The sequence below is a fragment of the Aethalodelphis obliquidens genome, unplaced genomic scaffold (assembly GCF_003676395.1).
Source record: "Aethalodelphis obliquidens isolate GAN/ISIS:26980383/991018 unplaced genomic scaffold, ASM367639v1 scaffold59, whole genome shotgun sequence".
Classification (NCBI taxonomy): Eukaryota; Metazoa; Chordata; class Mammalia; order Artiodactyla; family Delphinidae; genus Aethalodelphis; species Aethalodelphis obliquidens.
This window is the reverse complement of record NW_020838003.1, coordinates 4,249,732-4,274,292: the sequence shown is the minus strand read 5'-3', so window position 1 is coordinate 4,274,292 and position 24,561 is coordinate 4,249,732. Positions and strand designations below refer to the sequence as shown.

At 42.1% G+C, this 24,561-nt stretch overlaps 2 protein-coding genes across 6 annotated transcripts in view; both read left to right on the top strand.

The window, feature by feature from the left end:
- The window catches only part of NAAA (N-acylethanolamine acid amidase), a 48,248-nt gene extending 29,534 nt beyond the window's left edge, over positions 1 to 18,714 (top strand). The window contains exons 11-12 of one of the 4 annotated variants that reach the window (XR_003428816.1): positions 7,706 to 7,903; positions 18,691 to 18,714. The gene's annotated coding sequence lies outside the window, so the exon portion shown is untranslated. Of the gene's footprint in view, positions 1 to 40; positions 362 to 7,705; positions 7,904 to 18,690 lie in introns of those variants that run through there. The other 3 variants (XM_027087464.1, XM_027087463.1, XM_027087462.1) reach the window with 3 other exon arrangements.
- Positions 18,715 to 18,750: 36 nt separating this feature from the next.
- Positions 18,751 to 24,561, top strand: part of LOC113609826 (serine/threonine-protein phosphatase with EF-hands 2-like) — a 43,811-nt gene continuing 38,000 nt past the window's right edge. The window contains exon 1 of one of the 2 annotated variants that reach the window (XM_027087459.1): positions 18,751 to 18,796. The gene's annotated coding sequence lies outside the window, so the exon portion shown is untranslated. Of the gene's footprint in view, positions 18,797 to 23,125; positions 23,412 to 24,561 lie in introns of those variants that run through there. The other variant, XM_027087458.1, reaches the window with a different exon arrangement.

Here is a 24,561-nt window from a genome sequence, read left to right as displayed (position 1 = left end):
GGAGTCCCCCGACCAGTGCATCATCGATTACTCCAGACAGGAAGAGATATGCGCCTATATCTCAGACAGGAAGGTGTTGCCTACTCTACTATCCAGCAGGAAGAAGAAAACTTGCCGTCTGATGACAGCCCAGCCAATCAGACTGTAGCTGCCCAACCAATGAGAAGCCTCCATACTTTGGACCCCTAGCCTCCTCCAGTGAACTCTTTCATTATTACAGTCCATCCCAACTCCCTCTTTTCCCTATGAAAGCAAACTCCTCTTTCCTGTTTTCTGGATTCGCCTGTGGTCTGCCATAGTTTGCCTATCCTGAATTGTAATTCCTGTGGCTATTCCCAAATAAACTTGCTTTTGCTGGCGAAACAACTGGCTCTTCTATTACTAAAGTTGACGGAATCTTAGCCTGTTGTTGGGTAGCTGTTGCTTTAGGGGTGGAATCAGCTGTGTAACCTAGGGTAATGGATAGATTTCTAATCATGTGCTCATTGATGTGTACTCCAAACCAGGAAAGGAGGAAAGATCTGCCAAGGAGACAGACCCAGAGTCATGGACCCTGTTGGGCAGTTAACAGTAGGTTCTTTGAAGTGGGTTTAAGGGGTTGGCCCAGAGATTGGTTTCAGATCGGAACAACTGGATATCCTAACGAGAATTGTCCTCCCATTCGCCAACTATCCAGACATTTATAAGCCCAGGGATGATGCCCTCGTTCACAAACGAAGATGAAACCGGATGAGCACAGAGGACTCCAGCTGAAGTGGCGTTGTTCAGTGGTGAATTTGTGGGAATGGAGCTATTGGCATTCGTCAACCGGGGGTCAGTGATGTTTTGAGAGCATTTGGAGAGGATTCCTCCAAGCCGAGAAGTCCATTCTCTAACGTGATGGCACAGGGTGATTGGGTTTAAGGTGTTTTGGGGACAAAGACTATGAAAGTAAGGGTGTGAGTGGGGTGATTGTAGTAGCGTAATTTTAAGTTTATCGGGAGTGGTACCATCATTGCTACAGTCAGTGGGGGTGTTCAGGATGAAACGGCGTCAGGAGGGATGCTGACAGAAGTTTCACTCTGGAGTTAACATTGAGGGGAAATGGAGTGAAATTATCAGTGGCTTTAGGGACAAATGAAAAATTGGTCACAGGATGGACTAGAGAGTTACTGCTGTTGTGTACAGATTTGAGTTTCTGGTGGCAAACCCAACCATCAGATGTTTCCCTCTGTTGCAAACAGATTCAGAAGTGCAGGGAAGATCATTGTCTTTCCAAGAAAGAAAGGAGGGAAATAAGGTAAGAAACAATGGGGAAAATGTATACAGGCCTGGTCTGGTCATCTTGGGAAAGCTGTCTGCTTTATCTGTCATCTGTTTCAATTCCTGGAAACCTTTACTTTTAGTTCATCAGTTGGTACACAGGTCCAGTCAGGGTTTGGTGCTTTCTTTAGATGTGATACATGATCTGAGAGTCTGTTTCCTGGATCTTGGCAGTACGCGGACTGGTTAACAACAGTTGGTAAGGGCCCTTCCACCAAGGTTAGAGGGATGTCTTTGAAGATGTCTCTTCCAGGAGACGAAATCTGTAGGTTGTAAGGGATGATGCTGAAGACCTTTGTCTCCCAGGAGCTGTGAAAAGATTGTTCTACTAAGTCATGGTTATTTTCAACAGAAACAATTAAGTCTTTAAAATATTCAAGTATATACTCTCTTATTAGCTGTAGATCAAAAGAAGCAGGAGCTAGCAGCATTGAGAATCCTCTGATTATCTCAAAGTGTGAGAGTTTATGGGTTGCAAAAAGGGTAGATAAACCTAAGATTTAGAAGGACCAGTGGCAGTGACTTTGGCCAGGGTGTTTGAAGAGTCTCTACAAATTTTGTCGATACACTCTTAATGGTGCCATTCGTGTGTTCGACTGGCCCTGGGGATTTTGGCTGGTAAGCACAGGGAAAGTGTTGTAGAACTGGCCAGACAGCACAGACTTGTCCAAGCACCTGGCTGGTGAAGTGGATTCCCCAGTCACCATGAAGTTAGAGGTGGGGTTCGCTGGGTAGGGATAATTTTTTTTTTAATAGCTTTTTTCTTTTTTTTAATTTTATTTTTGGCTGTGTTGAGTCTTTGTTGCGTGCAGGCTATTCTCTGGTTGGAGCGAGCGGGGGCTACTCTTCGTTGCGGTGTGCGGGCTTCTCATTGCGGTGGCTTCTCCTGCTTCGGAGCACGGGCTCCAGGCACGCGGGCTTCAGTAGTTGTGGCACTTGGGCTCAGTAGTTGTGGCTCGCGGGCTCTAGAGCGCAGGCTCAGTAGTTGTGGCACACGGGCTTAGTTGCTCCGCGGCATGTGGGATCTTCCCAGACCAGGGCTTGAACCATGTCCCCTGCATTGGCAGGTGGATTCTTAACCACTGCGCTACCAGGGAAGCCAGGGATAATCTTTTCTAATAGAATTTTAGCCACAGGAGAGGCAGTGGCCCATCTACGAGGGAAAGCTTCAGATCAGTGAGAAAATATACAACCATTGCCAAAACATATTTATATCCATGAGATGGGGGAAGCTGTAGGAAATCCGTTGCCAAATCTCAAATGGTCTATTGGGTAATTTAAAGTTGTGGGGTGGTGTGGATAGGTTCCCCAGCATTGTATTTTGGATGCGTGTGGTAAATAAAGTGCTTTTAGTGGCTTTATTAATATTTTCCCACCAGTACTGATTCATAAAGTTTATCATTTTATCAGTAGATCAGTGATTCGATGCACATACAGTACAGTTGACTCTTGAACAACACAGGGGTGAGGGCACTGATCCCCCTGCACAGCTGAACATCTGCTTATAACTCTACAGTTGGCCCTCCGTATCTGAGATTCTGCATCAGCCAACTGCAGATCATGTAGTACTGTAGTATGTATTTATTGGAAAAAATCCACATATAAGTGGACCCTTGCTGTTCAATCCTGTGTGGTTCAAGGGTCAACTGTAGTCAGTAATGGGAATTTTAGAGTCTCTGGCAGGACTGGATCGTCATTCGGCCCAAACCAGAGCTCTTTCTTTTTATCAAACCAACAGTAATTAGACTTCCAATATTGTTTTTCCTTTTCTGTGGCCAGTTGTTGGGTATCTCTAGTCAACTTGTCTAGATTATCATTTGGGGGGAACATCTTTTTGGAGCATGAGAGAGGTTTGGTTATTGGTTCCTGTGAGAGCAGCATTTTTTAAAAAAAAAAAAATAAATTTATTTATTTATTTTTGGGTGTGTTGGGTCTTCGTTTCTGTGCGAGGGCCTTCTCTAGTTGTGACGAGTGGGGGCCACTCTTCATCGCGGTGCACAGGCCTCTCCCTGTCACGGCCTCTCTTGTTGCGGAGCACAGGCTCCAGACACGCAGGCTCAGTAGTTGTGGCTCATGGGTTTAGTTGCTCTGTGCCATGTTGGATCTTCCCAGACCAGGGCTCGAACCCGTGTCCCCTGCATTGGCAGGCAGATTCTCAACCACTGCGCCACAAGGGAAGCCCAGAGCAGCATTTTCAGTGGAGATATCAGTGAGGTGGTTCTCTTTAGCTTCCAGGGAGTCAAGTTTAGAATGCCCAGAACTTTAATAATAGCCAGAGTGGCTGGTAGAAGTATAGCATCTAATAAATCTTGAATATATGGGCCATTTTAAGTTTTATCCCCGTTAGACATAAGGAAGACGTAAGGACATCTCTCTGCTTCCATAACATTCCAAAGTTATGAGCTACTCCAAAAGTGTTTCTACTGTCTGTATGAATATTTGCAATTTTGCCCATGGCTGACTATAGGCTTGTTTTGCCCATGGCTGAACTATAGGCTTGAGTAAGAGCGTATCAGTCAGCCTGTTGTGCTGAGGTAGCCAAAGGCAAAGGTGCTGCCTTGATAACTTCCAAAGAAGTTGCAGTTGCATATCCAGCACAATATTCACCATTTTCATCTTTTAAATAAGAACCATCAGTAAACCATGAAGAATCAACATTTGTTAAAGGGGTTTCTTGAAAGGTGTAATAGGGAGTCAAGAGTGGTCTGTCAGAGTTAGTCATGAGGAGTTTCGTCCACAGAGGAGGGAAGAAGGGTGGCAAGGTTAGGGATATTACAGTGAGCAAGAGTGATATGGGGTGCAGTCAACAGGAGCATTTCATAGGGAGTAAGACGTGTTGCTGAAAGATGTTGGATATGGTTGGAATTCAGAAGGGCTTTCAATAGCATGAGGAACAAAGATGGTCAGAGAGGAACCCATGAGTATTTCTTGGTTGGCCTTTACTAAAAGGGCAGTGGCAGGAATGGCTCAGAGGCAAGGGGGTATCCTTAGGCCACAGGGTCCAGCTGCTGACTGTGATACCCTATTGGTGATGGTGATCTCCGTGTTTCTAAATAAGCACCCTGAGGGCATTTTCTTCCTTTTCATAGACCTAGAGGAAAAGGGGGAGTTGATAATTAGTGTCCAAGGGCAGAGAGATTCATTAAGCTTTCCTTTAGGATTTTAAAACCTAGATCATCCTGATCTTCCCAAATAATGGGATCAGGCTTAGTGTTTTTCAACAAGATGTATATCGGGGCTGAACCATGAGAGAAAAATATGAAACCCTGTTACGATAATCGCCAGCTAACCCAAGAAAGCCTCATAATTGGCATTTAGTTTGGGGCTTTAGGAAATTCAGGATGCCGTGGAGCCTTTCTGGATCTATGTATAGTCCTTGTTCTGAAATCAGATGTCCTAAAAAGCAAACTTGAGTTTGAACAAACTGTAGCTTCTCCTTAGAGACCGTATGTCTCTTTGAGGCTAAAAGCTTTAGCAGATGGATGCTGTCTTCCCGTGAGGAGGCCTGGGAAGGCGAGCAGAGAAGCAGATCATCTACATATTGTAATAGTTTAGAACCTCTAGGAGATTTTACATCGTCTAAATAAGCTTTTAGGGTTTGTGAGAAACAAGAAGGACTTTTACTTAAACCCTGGGGCATTACTGTTCAGATGTATTGTTGTCCTTCCCAAGTAAAGGCAAAGAGATATTGATGGGCCTTATCCACAGGGATGCTAGAGAAGGCACTACACAAAGCAATCACGGTGAGAAGCTTACTTTCAGTAGGGATGGGAGCTGATAAGGTATGAGGGTTGGGAACAGCAAGGTGAAGAGGGATAACAATATTGTTTACAGTATGGAGGTCTTGGACAAATCGGTCTGCAGCCATTGGGTTTCCTGGTAGGTGAAATAAGGATACTGCAGGGACTGATACAAGGGATTATAACCCCCTGGGCTTTATAATCCTCTGTGATTGGTCTGATTCCCTGTAAGCACTCTTTATTTGTAGGGTATTGATTAATTCTGGGGAAAGGCTTTGAGGGAACAATTTGGGTGGTTTTTTTTTTGGCCATCACTTTATTTTTTAATTAAGTTATAGTTGATTTACAACGTTGTATACGTTTTAGGTGTATAACATAGTGATTCACAATTTTTAAAGGTTATATGCCATTTATAGTTATTATAAAATACTGGCTATATTCCCCATGTTGTACAATATATCCTTGTAGCTTATTTTATACCTAGTACTTTCTGTGGGTGTGGGTTAGCCAGTTTGCTAAATTAACCATGTCTATTAAGCACATAGTTTCCCATCTTATTCTAATTCTCTTTGCCAAAAGAGAGAGGTCTCAGTTTAGCTCATTAGTGAACACAGAGTTAAAGGCCACCCATGTGGATTCGACATCCATGGGGAGACCAGAATTTTCCTTAAAAATAATCTGGAGTAGACTATAATAATCATGCATGGGTTCATTTTTTTTTAATTTTTATTGGCGTATAGTTTCTTTACAATGTTGTGTTAGTTTCTACTGTACAGCAAAATGAATCAGCCATACATATACATATATCCCCTCCCTTTTGGACTTCCTTCCCATTCAGGTCAGTAGATTCCCTGTTCTATACAGTATGTTCTCATTAGTTATCTATTTTATGCATAGTATCAATTGTGTGTATGTGTCAATCCCAATCTCCCAGTTCCTCCCACCCCCCTCTTTTTCCCCTTGGTATCCAAACATTTGTTCTGTACGTCTGTGTCTCTATTTCTGCTTTGCAAGTAGGATCATCTATACCACTTTTCTAGATTCCACACATACGCATTAATATACAATATTTGTTTTTCACTTTCTGACTTCACTCTGTATAACAATCTCTAAATCCATCCACATCTCTACAAATGACCCAATTTGTTCCTTTTTATGGCTGAGTAATATTCCATTGTATATATGTACCACATCTCCTTTATCCTTTCCTCTGTTGTTGTTTTTTTTAATTTATATTTTTAGCTGTGTTGGGTCTTCATTGCTGCACGTGGACTTTCTCTAGTTGTGGCGAGTGGGGACTACTCTTCGTCGTGGTGCGCGGGCTTCTCATTGCGGTGGCTTCTCTTGTTGCGGAGCACAGGCTCTAGGTGCACAGGCTTCAGTAGTTGTAGTGCGCGGGCTCAGTACTTGTGGCTTTTGGGCTCTATGCATGCTTAGTAGTTGTGGCACATGGGCTTAGCTGCTCCGCGGCATGCGGGATCTTCCTGGACCAGGGATTGAACCCGTGTTCCCTGCCTTGGCAAGTGGATCCTTAACCACTGTGCCACCGGGGAAGTCCCTCCATTCCTCTGTTGATGGACATTTAGAGATAAACCCACGCACCTATGGTCACCTAATCTCTGACAAAGGAGGGAAGAATATACAGTGGAGAAAAGACAACCTCTTCAATAAATGGTGCTGGGAAAACTGGACAGCTTCATGTAAAAGAATGACACTAGAACACTCCATAATATCATACACAAAAATAAGCTCAAAATGGATTAAAGATCTGAATATAAGGCCAGACATTATAAAACTCTTAGGGGAAAACATAGGCAGAACACTCTTTGACATAAATTGCAGCAAGATCTTTTTTGACCCACCTCCTAGGGTAATGAAAATAAAAACAAACAAATGGGACCTCATTGGGTTTTTTAATGCAGGCCTGAATTTTGTTCCAATCAGCAGCTTTCAGGAAAGCTCTAAGGATTGCTAAGTGGAGTCCCTTAGCAATTGCCTGATCCTGGTCACAAAATAAGGCAGGAGGTTAATCTCCCACTTGTTATTCTAGAGATTTTTCAAGACGTGACCAATTAGCAGTCTTCATCCATTGTTGGGTTCCACCTTTGCCAAAAAGCATGTGGACTAGTTGATATTAAGTCTGAGAAACCAGGTTGAAAAGTCTGGACAATTATATTAAATTCCTCAGTGAATTTATGAGGAGCTTCAGTAACTTTAGGAAAACGTTTGACTATGGTTTGTAGTTCAGTCTTAGTTCAGGGAACGTAGGAAATTAGGAGCTTAGCATTAGGATCCTAGGAAGGTTTGATTTTTAAAGGTGCAGGTTTTAATGGGTTGAGATGAGGAGGAAGTAGGGAGAGGTTCAGAGAACAAGGGAAGTTCAATGATAGGGTTGAAATGAAAAAGAGGAGGGTACAAAGAGGAAAGAACAGGCACAGTAGGAGGAGGAGAAGTTAGCACAGGAAGTGAAAAGGGAGAAGAGGCCTCTGATGCTTTTTTTACAGTCTTTTAATTTTTTATTTGCCTCAAGCATAAGTAGTATTCTGTAAAGAGGCAGCTTTAGAGTCCTGATTGCACTTGGAAGCCTTGAGGTTCCTTGTTTTTTTTTTTTTTAAATAAATAAATTTATAAAAAACAAAAAACAAAACTCCTATGGTTGTTAGCCAAAACTCAAAATAGAGGGCCACCAGCTGGAGATTTCCAGACCATCTGCAGAAAGGCCTACTCCGTCATACCAGCTGAACCTCTCATAGCTGCTCTTCTGTGTAAAAGCCCTGGGGCCAAGCTTCTGATGAGATGGCAGAAAGAACACTGCAGAGATCACGACCCACTGTGGAAATCGGCAGTGGACCCCCTTGAAGGTATGCAAATACAGTTCTAACTTAAACCTTTAAATCAGGACAGATATTAAAATTTGCATTAATGTTCATCATGTAATAGCAAACCGACACTAAAAACTTCTGCAAAATAGGCATCCCATTTACTTTGTTGTGCTTTAGAACCATGGCCTTCTGTTTTAGTTCTGAGAAAAACAGGTTTAGGGAGGTCAAAAGTTCCCCACAATGGCCACTGAAGTTCTAAACGATCTTTGGTTAGGCTCTTCCATTTAGTTAAAAATGAGCATGAGGGTCAAGATGGCGTACTAGGAGGATGCGGAATTCACGTCTCCTCACAACTAGGGCACCTACGAGGCACTGGTGGGGGACCACGGACACCTAAGGTGACGGGAGGAACCCCCAGGGACTGAGTAGGACGTGGGGCAAGGGGGGAGGAGAAGTGGAGGCGGGACAGGACTGGTGCCCCTGAGGGGCGGCTGGGGGAGGGGAAGAGGTCCCACACCCGAAGGGGGAAATTGGGGAACCATTGGGAGGGCAGAGGGTCAAAGGGGGAGTGTGGCCAGGTTTCCCCTGCCCACTTGGACCCTCAGGAACCTGTTGAGATCCCGGGCCTGATCCTCTGCCCACCTAGGCCCCCTCCAGCAGCACGGGTCCTGAGGGAGTGGGAGGGGGGAAGGGGGAGCAAAAGTAGAGGCCGGACCTCCGGGACCGGCACCCCTGAGGGGTGGCTGGGGGAGGGGAGGAGTTCCTATACCCAGTGGGACCCACCCACGGTTAGGGGTCCAGCGGCGATGGAGGAGACCCTGGGGGAGACGGTGGGGGAGGAGTGCGAAGGAATGGAAGGGAACAGGGCCAGTGCGTTCCCTGTCTACTTAGGCACCGGGGAGCCTGTTGGGCTCCGGGGCCTAACCCTCTGCCCTCGGAGCCTCCCTCCTGCCGTGCAGAGCCCAAGCCCCGCCCCTACACCCCCACCCAGGGCCCTACCTCTATACTTGGAGACCCCTCTGAGACCCCCTCCAACCAGCTGGGCCTAAACCCCACCCACACACCCTCACCCAGGGCCCTACCTCCAAACTCTGGAACTCCACACTCCAGAGGCCCACCTTTCCACGTGCTGCCTCTCCCCTTCCACGCAGATCCTAAGCAGAGGCCCCCTGCACCCCCATGCTTGAACGTCCCCCCCCACCCGCCTAGGTCCCGCCCCACCCTAAACCCCAGCCCTGCCTAAATTCCACCCCCATAGCCAAGGCTTTTTTTTTTCTTTTCTTTTTTCCTGTTTTAGATTGGGGTTCGGTTTTACCTTGTTGATTCATTGTTGTTGATTCTTTTATATTTTTATTTTTCCTAATAAATCTTGTATTTTTCTAATTTTATTTTATTCTTTATATTTTGTTAGGGATCTCTCCTTTTGGCTTGTTACCCCTGCCTCCCCCCCTTTTTTTTTCTTTTCTCTGATGTGGTTTTATTTTACCTTGTTGCAGTTGTTTCATTTACAGTTCCATTTTTCCTAATATATTTTTTCTTTCTAATTTTATTTTGTTTTTTATTCTTTGATATTGTACTGCTCCTTTTTTTCCTCTTTTTTTTTAAAATTTATTTATTTTTGGCTGCATTGGGTCTTCGTTGCTGCGCGCGGGCTTTCTCTACTTGCAGTGAGGGGGGGCTACTCTTTGTTGTGGTGTGCGGGCTTCTCATTGCGGTGGCTTCTCCTGTTGCGGAGCACGGGCTCTAGGCATGCAGGCTTCAGTAGTTGCAGCATGCAGGCTCAGTAGTTGTGGCACTTGGACTCAGTAGTTGTGGCTTGCGGGCTCTAGAGCGCAGGCTCAGTAGTTGTGGTGCACAGGCTTAGTTGCTCCGCGGCATGTGGGATCTTCCCAGACCAGGGCTCGAACCCGTGTGCCTTGCATGGCAGGCGGATTCTTAACCACTGCACCACCAGGGAAGCCACCCTGTTTTTCTTTCTTTCTTCCTTTTTTTTTTTTTTAACAACTTCACAAAGCTTGTGGCATCTTGGTTGCCAGGCCAGAGGTTGGGACTGAGCTCCTGTGGTGGGAGCTCCAAGTCCAAAACGCTGGACTAACAGAGAACCTCAGACCCCAGGGAATATCGATCGGAGTGAGGCCTCCCAGAGGTCCTCATCTCAGCACCAAGACACAGTTGTATCCAACTGCCTGCAGACTCCAGTGCTGGACATCTCAGGCCAAACAACCAGTAAGACAGGAATACAGCACCACCCATCAAAAAAAAAAAAAGAAAAAAGAAACAACAAAAAAAGTATGTTACGGACAAAGGAGCAAGGTAAAAACCTACAAGATGAAATAAATGAAAACGAAATAGGCAACCTACCTGAAAAAGAAGTCAGAGTAATGATAATATAGATGATGCAAAATTTCGGAAACAGAATGGAGAAAATACAAGAAACATTTAACAAGGATCTAGAAGAACTAAAGAGCAAACAAACAGTGATGAACCACACAATTACTGAAATTAAAAATACTCTAGAAGGAATCAGTAACAGAATAACTGAGGCAGAAGAACGGATAAGTGAGCTGGAAGATAAAATGGTGGAAATAATGGCCAGGGAGCATAGTAAAGAAAAAAGAATGAAAAGAATTGAAGACAGTCTCAGAGACCTCTGGGACAACATTAAACACACCAACATTCAAATTATAGGGGTCCCAGAAGAAGAAGAGAAAAAGAAAGGGCCTGAGAAAGTATTTGAAGAGATTATAGTTGAAAACTTACCTAACATGGGAAAGGAAATAGTCAATCAAGTCCAAGAAGCACAGAGAGTCCCATACAGGATAAATCCAAGGAGAAACATGCCAAGACACATGTTAATCAAACTATCAAAAATTAAATACAAAGAAAAAATATTAAAAGCAGCAAGGGAAAAGCAACAAATAACATACAAGGGAATCCCCATAAGATTAACAGCTGAGTTTCCAGCAGAAACTCTGCAAGCCAGAAGGGAGTGGCAGGACATATTTAAAGTGATCAAAGGCAAAAACCTAAAACCAAGATTATCCAGCAAGGATCTCATTCAGATTCAATGGAGAAATTAAAACCTTTACAGATAAGCAAAAGTTAAGAGAATTCAGCACCACCAAGCCAGCTTTACAACAAATGCTAAAGGAACTTCTCTAGGCAGGAAACACAAAAGAAGGAAAAGAGCTACAAAAACAAACCCAACACAATTAAGAAAATAGTAATAAGAACATACATATGGATAATTATCTTAAATGTAAATGGATTAAATGCTCCAACCAAAAGACATAGACTGGCTGAATGGATACAAAAACAAGACCTGTACAAATGCTGTCACAAGAGACCCATTTCATACCTAGGGACACATACAGACTGAAAGTGAGGGGATGGAAAAAGATATTCCATGCAAATGGAAATCAAAAGAAAGCTGGAGTAGCCATTCTCATATCAGACAAAATAGACTTTAAAATAAAGATGATTACAAGAGACAAAGAAGGACACTACATAATGATCAAGGGATCGATCCAAGAAGAAGATATAATAATTTGAAATATTTATGCACCCAACATAGGAGCACCTCAATACATAAGGTAAATGCTAGCAGCCATAAAAGGGGAAATTGACAGTAACACAATAATAGTAGGGGACATTAACACCCCACTTTCACCAATGGACAGATCATCCAAAATGAATATAAATAAGGAAACATAAGCTTTAAATGACACATTAAACAAGATGGACTTAATTGATATATTTAGGACATTCCATCCAAAAACAACAATACACTGTCTTCTCAAGTGCTCATGGAACATTCTCCAGGATAGATAATATCTTGGGTCACAAATCAAGCCTTGGTAAATTTAAGAAAATTGAAAACATATCAAGTATCTTTTCCAGCCTCAATGCTATGAGAATAGATATCAATTACAGGAAAAAATCTGTAAAAAATACAAGCACATGGAAGCTATACAATACACTACTAAATAACCAAGAGGTCACTGAAAAAATCAAAGAGGAAATTTAAAAATACCTAGAAACAAATGACAATGAAAACACGACGACCCAAAACCTATGGGATGCAGCACAAGCAGTTCTAAGAGAAGTTTATAGCAATGCAATCCTACCTTAAGAAACAAGAAACATCTCAAATAAACAACCTAACCTTACACCTAAAGCAATTAGAGAAAGAAGAACAAAGAAACCCCAAAGTTAGCAGAGGGAAAGAAATCATAAAGATCAGATCAGAAATAAATGAAAAAGAAATGAAGGAAACAATAGCAAAGATCAATAAAACTAAAAGATGGTTCTTTGAGAAGATACACAAAATTGATAAACCATTAGCCAGACTCACCAAGAAAAAAAGGGAAGAGACTCAAATCAACAAAATTAGAAATGAAAAAGGAGAAGTAACAACTGACACTGCAGAAATACAAAGGATCATGAGAGATTACTGCAAGCAACTATACGCTGATAAAATAGACAACCTGGAAGAAATGGACAAATTCTTAGGAAAGCACAACGTTCCAAGACTGAATCAGGAAGAAATAGAAGATATAAACAGACCAATCACAAGCATTGAAATTGAAACTCTGATTAAGATCTTCCAACAAACAAAAGTCCAGGACCAGATGGCTTCACAGGCGAATTCTATCAGACATTTAGAGAAGATCTAACACTTATCCTTCTCAAACTCTTCCAAAATAGAGCAGAGGGGGGAAGACTCCCAAACTCATTCTACAAGGCCACCATCACCCTGATACCAAAACCAGACAAAGATGTCACAAAGAAGGAAAACTGCAGGCCAATAACACTGGTGAAGATAGATGCAAAAATCCTCAACAAAATACTAGCAAACAGAATCCAACAGCACATTAAAGGGTCATACACCATGATCAAGTGGGGTTTATCCCAGGGATGCAAGGATTCTTCAATATATGCAAATCAATCAACATGATACACCATATTAACAAATTGAAGGAGAAAAACCATATGATCATCTCAATAGATGCAGAGATAGCTTTCGACAAAATTCAACACCCATTTATGATAAAACTCTCCAGAAAGTAGGCATAGAGGGAACTTTCCTCAACATAATAAAGGCCATATATGACAAACCTACAGCCAACATCGTCCTCAGTGGTGAAAAACTGAAATCACTTCCTCTAAGATCAGGAACAAGACAAGCATGCCCAGTCTCACCACTGTTATTCAACATAGTTTTGGAAGTTTTAGCCACAGCAATCAGAGAAGAAAAAGAAATAAAAAGGAATCCAAATCAGAAAAGAAGGAAAACTGTCACTGTTTGCAGATGACATGATCCTATACATAGAGAACCCTAAAGATGCTGCCAGAAAACTACTAGAGCTAATCAATGAATTTGGTAAAGTAGCAGGATACAAAATTAATGTACAGAAATCTCTTGCATTCCTATACACTAATGATGAAAAATCTGAAAGAGAAACTAAGGAAACACTCCCATTTACCATTGCAACAAAAAGATAAAATACCTAGGAATAAACCTACCTAAGGAGACAAAAAACCTGTATGCAGAAAACTATAAGACAGTGATGAAAGAAATCAAAGATGATACAAACAGATGGAGAGATATACCATGTTCTTGGATTGGAAGAATCAACATTGTGAAAATGACTGTACTATCCAAAGCCATCTACAGATTCAATGCAATCCCTATGAAACTACCAATGGCGTTTTTCCCAGAACTAGAACAAAAAATTGCACAATCTGTATGGAAACAGAAATGACCCCGAATAGCCAAACAATCTTGAGAAAGAAAAATGGAGCTGGAGGAATCAGATTCCCGGACCTCAGACTATACTACAGAGCTACAGTAATCAAGACAATATGGTACTGGCACAGAAACAGAAAGATAGATCAATGGAACAGGATAGAAAGCCCAGAGATAAACCCACACACATATGGTCACCTTATCTTTGATAAAGGAGGCAAAAATATACAATGGAGAAAAGACAGCCTGTTCAATAAGTGGTTCTGGGAAAACTGGACAGCTACATATAAAAGAATGAAAGTAGAACACTCCCTGACACCATAAACAAAAATAAACTCAAAATGGATTAAAGACCTGAATGTAAGGCCAGACACTATAAAACTCTTAGAGGAAAACATAGGCCGAATACTCTATGACATAAATCACAGCAAGATCCTTTTTGACCCACCTCCCAGAGAAATGGAAATAAAAACAAAAATAAACAAATGGGACCTAATGAAACTTAAAAGCTTTTGCACGGCAAAGGAAACCATAAACAAGACGAAAAGACAACCCTCAGAATGGGAGAAAATATTTGCAAACGAAGCAACTGACAAAGGATTCATCTCCAAAATATACAAGCCACTCATGCAGCTCAATATCAAAAAAAATACAACTCAATCCAAAAATGGACAGAAGACCTAAACAGATATTTCTCCAGAGAAGATATACAGATGGCCAACAAACACGTGAAAAGATGCTCAACATCACCAATCATTAGAGAAATGCAAATCAAAACTACAATGAGGTATCACCTCACACCAGTCAGAATGGCCATCATCAAAAAATCTACAAAAAATTAATCCTGGAGAGGGTGTGGAGAAAAGGGAACCCTCTTGCAGTGTTGGTGGAATGTAAATTGTTACCGTTACTATGGAGAACAGTATGGAGGTTCCTTAAAGAATTAAAAATAGAACTACCATATGAGCCAGCAATCCCACTACTGGGCATATACCCTGAGAAAACCATATTCAGAAAGAGTCATGTACTACAGTGTTCACTGCAGCTCTATTTACAATAGCCAGGACATGGAAGCCACCTAAGTGTCCATTGACACATGAATGGATAAAGAAGATGTGGCACATATATACAATGGAATATTAGCCATGAAAAGAAACACAACTGAGTTATTTGTAGTGAGGTGGATGGACCTAGAATCTGTCATACAGAGTGAAGTAAGTCAGAAAGAGAAAAACAAATACCGTATGCTAACACATACATATGGTATCTTAAAAAAAAAAAAAAAGGTTCTAATGAACCTAGGAGCATGCAAAGAATAAAGACACAGTTGTAGAGAATCGACTTGAGGACACGGGGAAGGGGGAAGGGTAAGCTCGGACGAAGTGAGAGAGTATCACTGACGTATATACACTACCAAATGTAAAATAGATAGCTAGTGGGAAGTAGCTGCATGGCACAGGGAGATCAGCTCGGTGCTTTGTGACCACCTAGAGGGTTAGGAGAGGGAGGGTGGGAGGGAGATGCAAGGGGGAGAGGATTTGGGGATATATGTATATGTATAGCTGATTCACTTTGTTATACAGCAGAAACTAACAACACTGTAAAGCAATTATACTCCAGTAAAGATGTTAAAAAAAGTTGAGCAGGAGCAGAGACTGTAGTTTTTAAACATAAAACTGGCCAGGATCCCAGAAAGAGAACCATCCTAAGATTCTTTCGAGGACTGGGATCCCGTAGCTCAAAAACAGAGACATTGTAGAAGAAAATTGAGTATTCATCAAAGAGGATGATGCCTTTATGAAAACACTCTGAGTAAATTTGGAGGGCTGGACCAAAAGGAGGGAGCTCAAATCCAACAGCAGACTTACTTAGCTGAAAGGAAGAAGATGACTCATGGAAGTGCTGCAGGAAGGGGGACCCCTTCCAGGGCATGAGCGCAGTCCCTTGTCTAACACTCAGAAATGAATTGTTTCAGGAGACACACATGCTGACAAAGCAAGAGACTATGGGGAAGGGGTGCCTGGGTGGTGAGCAGCAGGGGAAGGGAACCCAGGAGAACTCTGCCACGTGGCTTCACAGTCTTGGGTTTTATGGGAATGGGGTTAGTTTCTGGGTTGTCTCTGGCTAATCACTCTGACTCAGGGTCCTTCTTGGTGGCATGCGCATCACTCAACAAAGATGGATTACAGTGCGAAGGATTCTGGGAGGTTGATAGGACATATGGACTGGATTCTTCTCTCTCCTTTTGACCTTTCCTGGATTCTTCCGGTTGGTGGTAGCTTGTTAGTTTTGCATTCCTTACCAGGACCTCCTGTTTAAAATAACTCATGCAAGTGGTTACTATGATGCCTGGCCAGGGTGGGTGGTTTCAGTCAGTGGTTCCCTAACAGAAGCAGAGATTACAGGGGCTCAAGTGGGTACTACACACGGTTCCAAGGATTGTTAGTTCCTCAGGAGTTCAGTTGCGTTGAACCCCATCTCTGACACCATATAATGTCAACCTGAAACAGCGGTTCTTATTAAGCAAAGATGAGTTTATTTGGGAATAGCAGAAGAATTGCAATTTGGCGCCAGTGAAGTATGGTGAACCATAAGCAAGTCCGAGGAGACAAAGTGGAGGTTAGCTTTTATTAGAATCTGGGAGGAAATCGGGCAGTGTTGTTTTTTTTTTTTTTTTTTTTTAACATCTTTATTGGGGTATAATTGCTTTACAGGGCAGTGTTGTTTTGAACAGAAATCCATTGGAGGAGAATGAGAGTTTGGGCTTGTGGTGGTTTGACATTGGTTTCAAGTGGTTGGCAGTTTGCTGTTATTGAGGAATGTGGAAATCTTTCTGCTGGCTGTGTATGTTGATAGGAGGGGTGAGAGCTCTTCCTTCATGATTTCCCGACTCCATTTTATTTTATTTCATTTATTTTTTTTAATAAATTTATTTATTATATTTGGCTGTGTTGGGTCTTCGTTGCTGCGCACGGGCTTTCTCTAGTTGCGGCGAGCGGGGGCTACTCTTCATTGCAGTGTGCGGGCTTCTCATTGTCGTGACTTCTTTTGTTGCAGAGCATGGGCTGTAGGCGTGTGGGCTTCAGTAGTTGTGGCTTGCAGGCTCTAGAGGGCAGGCTCAGTAGTTGTGGCGCATGGGCTTAGTTGCTCCACGGCATGCGGGATCTACCTGGACCAGGGCTCGAACCCATGTCCCCTGCATTGGCAGGCAAATTCTTAACCACTGCGCCACCAGGGAAGTTCCCCAAAACCATTTCAAATTAGGGTTCCATTATCCAGTTAAACAAGTCTGAGAAAAAAGATTCTTCTAAAAGAAATGGAGAACTGTCATTTGAATAGAGTCTGTTTGAATGTTTGTTAGTCTGACCTTTGATCATGTATTTCTATGTGATGGAATTCTCAATTTATATTTTTATTTATTTTTAATTTTTTTATCTTTATTGGAGTATAATTGCTTTACAATGTTGTGTTACTTTCTGCTGTACTCAATTTTTAATAATGTTTCTAATTGAAAAAACTGTTAGGCCTTTTTTCTAAGTAGCTACTTCTTTTTTGCTTAAGTAGCTAACTTTCTTTTTTTTTTCTTTCTTTTTTTTTTTGTGGTACGCAGGCCTCTCACTGTTGTGACCTCTCCCATTGCGGAGCACAGGCTCCGGACACACAGGCTCAGCGGCCATGGCTCACGGGCCCAGCCATTCCGTGGCACGTGGGATCCTCCTGGACCGGGGCACGAACCCATGTCCCCTGCATTGGCAGGCGGACTCTCAACCACTGCGCCACCAGGGAAGCCCAAGTAGCTACTTTCTTACTGCTTTTTGAAAGCAATATGAAGCCAAATTATTTCTGATTGTCACTTATAGTTAACAAAATGCTGAAAGAGATGTTGGAAAGGAGATTAAAATTTTTTCCCAAGATACTCAGTGTGATATTCTCCCTATTTCTTATCCCTGAAGTTGTATGGTTCTGAACAACTGTCCTGAGGAAGCAGCTCTCATACATGGGATGTTATTAAGTATCAGGATTCAAAGGAGTGCAGAACTGCTTTGTAGAATTTGATATTTTTCACACAAACATGTCAGAAACTTCTTTGAGGATGGAGTCAGAAAAGGTTAAAAGCATGAACAAAAGAGTTTTGATTGTATGTTCTTGTGTCAGTGTGCCAGTGGAACAAATTTGGAAAATGGAATGTCTAGAGGAAAATGTTAGCTGGGTACAGATCGTCCCTGCCCCACCATACTGCACACCTCTCTAGTGGACCAGAATATTCATGTTTCTTATCAGATTGTGTTGGGTCAGCGTTGTTAAATTTCCATTATCCGGGGACTTCCATGGTGGTCCAGTGGTTGAGACTCTGAGCTTCCACTGCAGGGCGCTTGGGTTCGATCCCTGGTCAGTGAACTAAGATCCCGCATGCCGCACGGTGTGGCCAAAAAAAAAGATTCCATCATCCAATGCCCTTTTAAAAATCAAATATCAAAAGTAGTTTTACCTTTCTTGCCAGGCACACTGCAATTGAGACTAGAAATTTCTACCCATTAGTCACATTCCATTCTTGTGTTCTTGAAAATATACCATGATCTTTGGCTGAGAATTTGGAGAATACCCTAAGTTTAACCAGGCAAAGGGAAGTCATTGAGGGCTTTTAAGCAGGAAAGTGATTTAGGGAATCTAAATTTCTGGTGGCTTTTAAGATCTTTGTCCGTTGTGCCTCGTGGTTTGACTCTTATGTGTCTAGATGCAGATTTCTGTATATTTATCCTGCCTGGGATTTGTTGTGCTCTCCAAATTCCACATTTATGTCTTTTATTCAATGGAGAATACTCAGTTATCATCCCTCTAAAAACTTTTCCTACATCCTCTTGTCTTTTCTCCTGAACTCTAAGTATGTGTGTTACACCTTCTTCTATCCTTTTTGTCTCTTAGTCCTTCTACTGTTTTGGGGGGAAAAATGAGAGGAGTGGATTTCTCTCTCAATGATATATTCCAAATAATTTAAAAGATTCTTTTCCTATAAGTCAGATTTTTTTTCAGTGGACTTATTTTTTTAACATTGAGTTTAAATTTTATTTTGTTTTAGTTTTTTGGCTGTGCCTCGTGGCTTGCAGGATCTTAGTTCCCTGACCAGAGATTGAGCCCGGGCCCCCAGCAGTGGAAGCGCTGAGTCCTAGCCACTGGACCACCAGGTAATTCCCAAATTTTTTATTTTAGATGGTCTATTTAGATGGTCTACTTTTTCAAACTTGCCAGGATCTTTTTTTGATAACATTTTGTTCCTTGCTTTGATATCTTTTGTTAAGCTTCTTAACCCATATACTTATTTTATATTCTGCTTCTAAATTCCATCATCTAGTCCTTGGGTGTCTGATTTTACTGTTTGTTTTTCTGACTCTCCCTCTTGACGGTTTCTGTGGTGTTTTGTAATTTTGGATTGTAAACTTTTGTTCCTCTGGAAATCCGGAAGGCCTGGGTTGATGTTGTGCCCTCCAGAGAGGATGTGTGTTTGTTAATTTCTCAGCTTGTGGTTTCGTAGAACACTCAGGTAGTATAAATTGAAGCCTCAATTTATATTGTTTGAGGGCGAGCCTGTGGTTACAAATTCCCAGAGATAAGCCCTGCTCCCTGATGAGACATTTCAACTCTTCATCTTGTAGGTACCCAAGGCTTTGTCCCTTTATCCTCCACCTCTCAAGGCAATTGTCACAGAACCAAAGGTTCAAGCTTACTAGGACTAGCAGATGTCCTCAGAACCACCATGGCATCAATGCCTCCTTACCTCCCAAGTTTCCTCTCTATTTCCTATTCTCCTTTACTCCCTTTATTCTCTCTGATTTTACTTCCTCACTTGCAAGCTCAGCTAAGCATTATGCATCTAGGAAGATATTTCTTTATCGTGCCTAGCTTTGTAGTGGGAATGTTTTTTCAAGATATCTATCCCTCCAAAATGTCCAGAAATGAAAGAGCTGTATGAGCAATTTTTATTTTTTAAAGTTCACTCTGTGTCTGGTATGAAGAGTGAGTTGGACGGGGCCGATAATGGAAAAGTGAAAAACAGGTTAACATTATAATAGAACAGATAAGAAATACAGAGGGATCGCAGGTGTGTATATGTCCTAAATGTCCATTGACACATGAATGGATAAAGAAAATGTGATATGTACCTAACAATGGAATATTATCCAGCCTTCAAAAAGAAGGAAATCCTGCCATATGTGACAACATGGATACGCCTTGAAGACATTATGCTAAGTGAAATAAGCCAATCACAGAGGAAAAAATACTGCATGATTCCACGTAAGTGAGTTGATGGGGTTTAGGACATGTGACCCCAAAATACCACACCTTGACATATTGAATATTTTAAGCTAAAGGAGTTTGAAAAAATGTCAGAAGCAGGAAGACCACTCTGCCCACCTCCCGTCCTTGCCCTTCTTCCCTGAAACATGTCATAAAATGCTCATGTGCGAAGTTTCCCCCACTTTACTACAATTCCCTCACCCTCCTGAACCTCTCACATTCCTCCACCGTGATACACTCCTCGTCAAATCCAGCATAAAATACTCAGGTCTAACTGTTTCTTTGGATCTTCATTTTCGTATGAAGGCTCCTATGTCATGTACAACTACATTGAATAAATTTGTATACTTTCCCCCTCTTAATCCATCTTTGTCAGTTTAATTTTCATACCCAGCCAGTGACCTTAAAAAGGCCAAGAAAAGATTTTTCCTCCATTGTAAGGTATCTAAAATAGTCAGAGTCGTAGAATCCAGGGGCTAGGAAGAAGGGGAAATGGGAAGTTGCTAGCCAAGGGGTATAAAGTTTCAGTTCTGCAAGAGGAATAGGTTTTAGAGACCTGTTGTACAACACTGTGCTCACAGTTAACAATTATACACTTAAATTTTTCAAGAGGATAGAGCTCATATTAAGTGTTCTTATCACATAAAAAAGCAAAAAAAAAAAAAGTTGTTTTAATAAAAAAGAAGAAAGCTTGGCTTATGGCAATCGTATAGAAGATGGAGAGAGCTGACTTTTTTTAAAATGCTCTATCTTTTAAAGTACACAAGTAACATAGTATTATAAAAATAAGCCAGACAGAGAATTCCCTGACAGTCCAGTGGTTGGGACTCCATGCTTCCACTGCTAGGGGCCCGGGTTCAATCCCTGGTCGGGGAACTAAGATCCTGCAAACTGTGCAGCATGGCCACAAAAAATATATATTAAAAAAATAACAATAAATGAACAACAGCGTAATCCATTGCTTCTCCTCCCCACTCAGAGCTAGCCCTCTCCCCTAGAGATAACTTCTGTCTATATTCATTAAGACTTTTTATGTATTTATGTTTTATGTAGATATGATTTTTATTCAGGTATGGTGAGGCCAACAGATCAGGATTGCCATTGAAAAGGTAGCTGATTACTCACAGTTCCCAAAAGGAGGGAGGTGCACCACAGCCACTATGCAGGGCCACAGGAGAGAACACTGAGGTTGGCTGGTCGCAGGCAGAGAGAGATGGGGAAGCTGTGTGCAGGAGCGTTTTTGTGGTTTTTGAGGGGAAGAATGTCTGCTGACACAGGGTAATGGGCTAAACAGGTCTAAAATCGGCTAGTTTGAATAATTTCATTGGCTCCATCACATAGGAGCTGCCCCTAGTTGTCTGGTACTGGCCTTGGGTGGGTAGGGCTGTGGGAATAGTGGCCCTGAGTGTAACAGCCGATAAAGGAGGCAGTTGCGGATGTGGGTCTGGGCTGGGTGGTTTGCACGTGAAAATCGCACCCGCAGCCCTTTGCTGTCTCTAGGAATCAGCTAACCCTGGGAGGGGTGGGCCCTCTCTGGTCAGCAAAGCCCCAAGATGCCGAAGTATCAACACAGAAACTAGAAAACATTTCATTGTACAAAATAATTTTTTTCTTCCAAATTGAGGTTATATTTTATATATTTCAGCAGGTTGCCTTTTTCACATAGCACAAAATATGAACGTCTCTTTATGAAAGAGGATATTGATCTAATTTTTTTAAATGGCTACATAGTATTCTCCTGTATGTACAATAACTTATTTCACCATTCTACAATTTTTGAACTTTTGTTTCCAGTTTTTCATGATCATGAACAATATGGTAGTGAAAATCCTTACCGCTTTTTTTTTTTTTTTTTTTGCGGTACATGGGCCTCTCACTGTTGTGGCCTCTCCCGTTGCGGAGCACAGGCTCCGGACGTGCAGGCTCAGCGGCCGTGGCTCACGGGCCTAGCCGCTCCGCGGCATGTGGGATCTTCCCGGACCGGGGCACGAACCCGTGTCCCCTGCATCGGCAGGCGGACTCTCAACCACTGCGCCACCAGGGAAGCCCCTTACCGCTTTTTGTATGGTTTTATAGTTTTATAAAATACTTAAAAGTGAGATTTCTGGACCAAAGTGTTTACGTGTTACAAATTTGTAATTTAAAAAATTAAATACATAATTTAATAAATCTCAGTTAAAGTTTAATCTAGTTTAATTCCAAAAAAGTAAAACAATTTACATTCCACCAGTAGTGTAATGGAACGGGCTGTTTTTCTCATACTCTCAATAATATAGGATTTTATCAGTCTTTTAACTTTTAGTCAATTTGGGGAAGATATCAGTATCTTAGCTGTTAACCACTAACAAAAAGTGAGCCTATGTGAAAATACCAGGCATAAGAGAATTCAAGGCAAAAAGGATTTAAAAGAGCAGAGTGATATTTTATTTTGATAGGTCACCTTCTACCAAGAAAATAGCCATAAACCTTAATGTATTATATAATTTCCAATGTCAGTGTCATATGGTTCAATCTAATATTTAATTGCATAGCTTCAAAATGTATAATGCAAAGATTCAGAAACACAAAGATAAATTGCTAAACCTGTACTTATCATAGAAATCTTTAAAACATTTCTTTCAAAGATGAGCAGATCAGGAAGAATAAATAAGGATAAAGAGGATTTGAACAACATAATTAACAAGCTTGACCTACTAAATACACATAACTAAACAGAGTATAAATTTTTTTGCAAATTCCCATGGAATATTTAGTACCTCCCAGCATACACATAAGCATCTTAGATTTATTGAAAAAGTAAATTTTCTGGGAATAGTGATTACTATTTTAATATAGTAATAGTTTAGGTTGTAACCTAAGGAAAAAGTGCCCATAGTAGGAAAAAGCAAGAAAAGGCAAAATGTTTCAGTCAAGTTTTGCAAACAGAGAAAAGACAGCCACAAGGAAGAATGCCTTGGCCCCTGCGTGGCTCCAGCTGGGACCCCTTGGGCTCTGGAGCCATCTCTGGAGCCCCCAGGCCCATCTGTCTTGTCAGCACTCTTCTGTTTCTAGGTTAAGGAGCTCAGCCTTCTCAGATGTGGCTTGAGAAACGTAGCCTTCTAATCCAGGAGAGTAAGAAGACTTAGGATTGGGGAGGGGGCAGGAGTGAGCAGCAGAGAAACAGTCTTCAGGGGTTGGGCCTGGGTGTGAGGGACATACCCTAACTGAGCAACCTCCCTCTTCAAATCCTCCTCGCAGGCCTGATCTGACTGAGGTCAGAGCTGCCTGCTGCTGGAAAGCAGGGAGCCCCGAATGCTTGGCCAGGGCTGTGGATATCCTCACTGGCTTTCTCGGGGAAGGTATGCCGGACTAGACCGGCACCTAATTTATCGGACTCTAGATCTGGAAGAAATCAGATCAGCCCGGCATCCCTCGGCCAACTCTGAAGACAAGATGGGGATCACACCTGTGTGTTAAAGTGGTTTCTGCTTCGTTGTGGCTCGTAGTAAACACATACCAAAGAAGGTAAGAGCTTTCTTTCTAGCCTGAAGTACAGAAATAGCTGAGACCATGAGGGCAACAAACTTACGTTTCACCCGGGAAATAGTTACAGGTTTGGCCTGGGGACAGAGTCAGAGACGGCCCCTTTGTTATCGCATCCATTTACCAAGGGAGGGTCTTTGCTGTGTGTGTTTCGAGGTCTTCGAGTCCTGGATGATCAATCTTGCATTTCTTGGGTTCACTTACTGGGCAGATAAACAATTACCTACCTTAAAAAAAAAAAAGATAATGTCAGCTATGGATGATACTAAGTCAAATCCTAGAAGGACAAGGACTCTCACCCATGCAGTGTAAATGTGCCAGTTACCAGATAAGATGGCTCAGCTGGGGAATCACCAGCTAGAGAAGCAGTTAGTCATTACCAAAAGGCGCTGAGGACATATCAAGCTCGTGTTTCATTTTTTTTTTTTAATAGGAGATAGTCTTTTTTTAAAAATTTATTTATTCTTGGCTGTGTTGGGTCTTCGTTTCTGTGCAAGGGCTTTCTCTAGTTGCAGCGAGCGGGGGCCACTCTTCATCGCGGTGTGCAGGCCTCTCACTGTCGTGGCCTCTCTTGTTGCGGAGCACAAGCTCCAGACGCGCAGGCTCAGTAGTTGTGGCTCACGGGCCTAGTTGCTCCGCGGCATGTGGGATCCTCCCAGACCAGGGCTCGAACCTGTGTCCTCTGCATTGGCAGGCAGATTCTCAACCACTGCGCCACCAGGGAAGCCCCCATTTTTCATTTTTGATCTTATGCAGTTTTTACTTTTTCAGGTTTTGCCCTGAGAATTATTTTACTTCTTTCTATTCTGTGCACTTCCAAAACCCAAACACTTTAATATATAGCACGGCTCTATAGGCAAGTTACTAATGATCAAAGCAGGTTGTGAGTCATTGGTGGACTCAATCATTGCTGAATTCCCTTCCATCTCTAAAACTGCAGGTATCTAGGGGGAGTTTGCTTAGTTTGGTCATGATGGCTTCTCACTTTACCCCATACTCAGATTCTGCTTCCACAACATCCCTTATATCTGGGAACCATTTTGTGGATTAAAAAAAAAAAAGATATGGTGCTTTTTTCTTTGATTATTTCTTTATTATGTTGAACCAAGATAAGCAAGGTGAGCCTTTCATT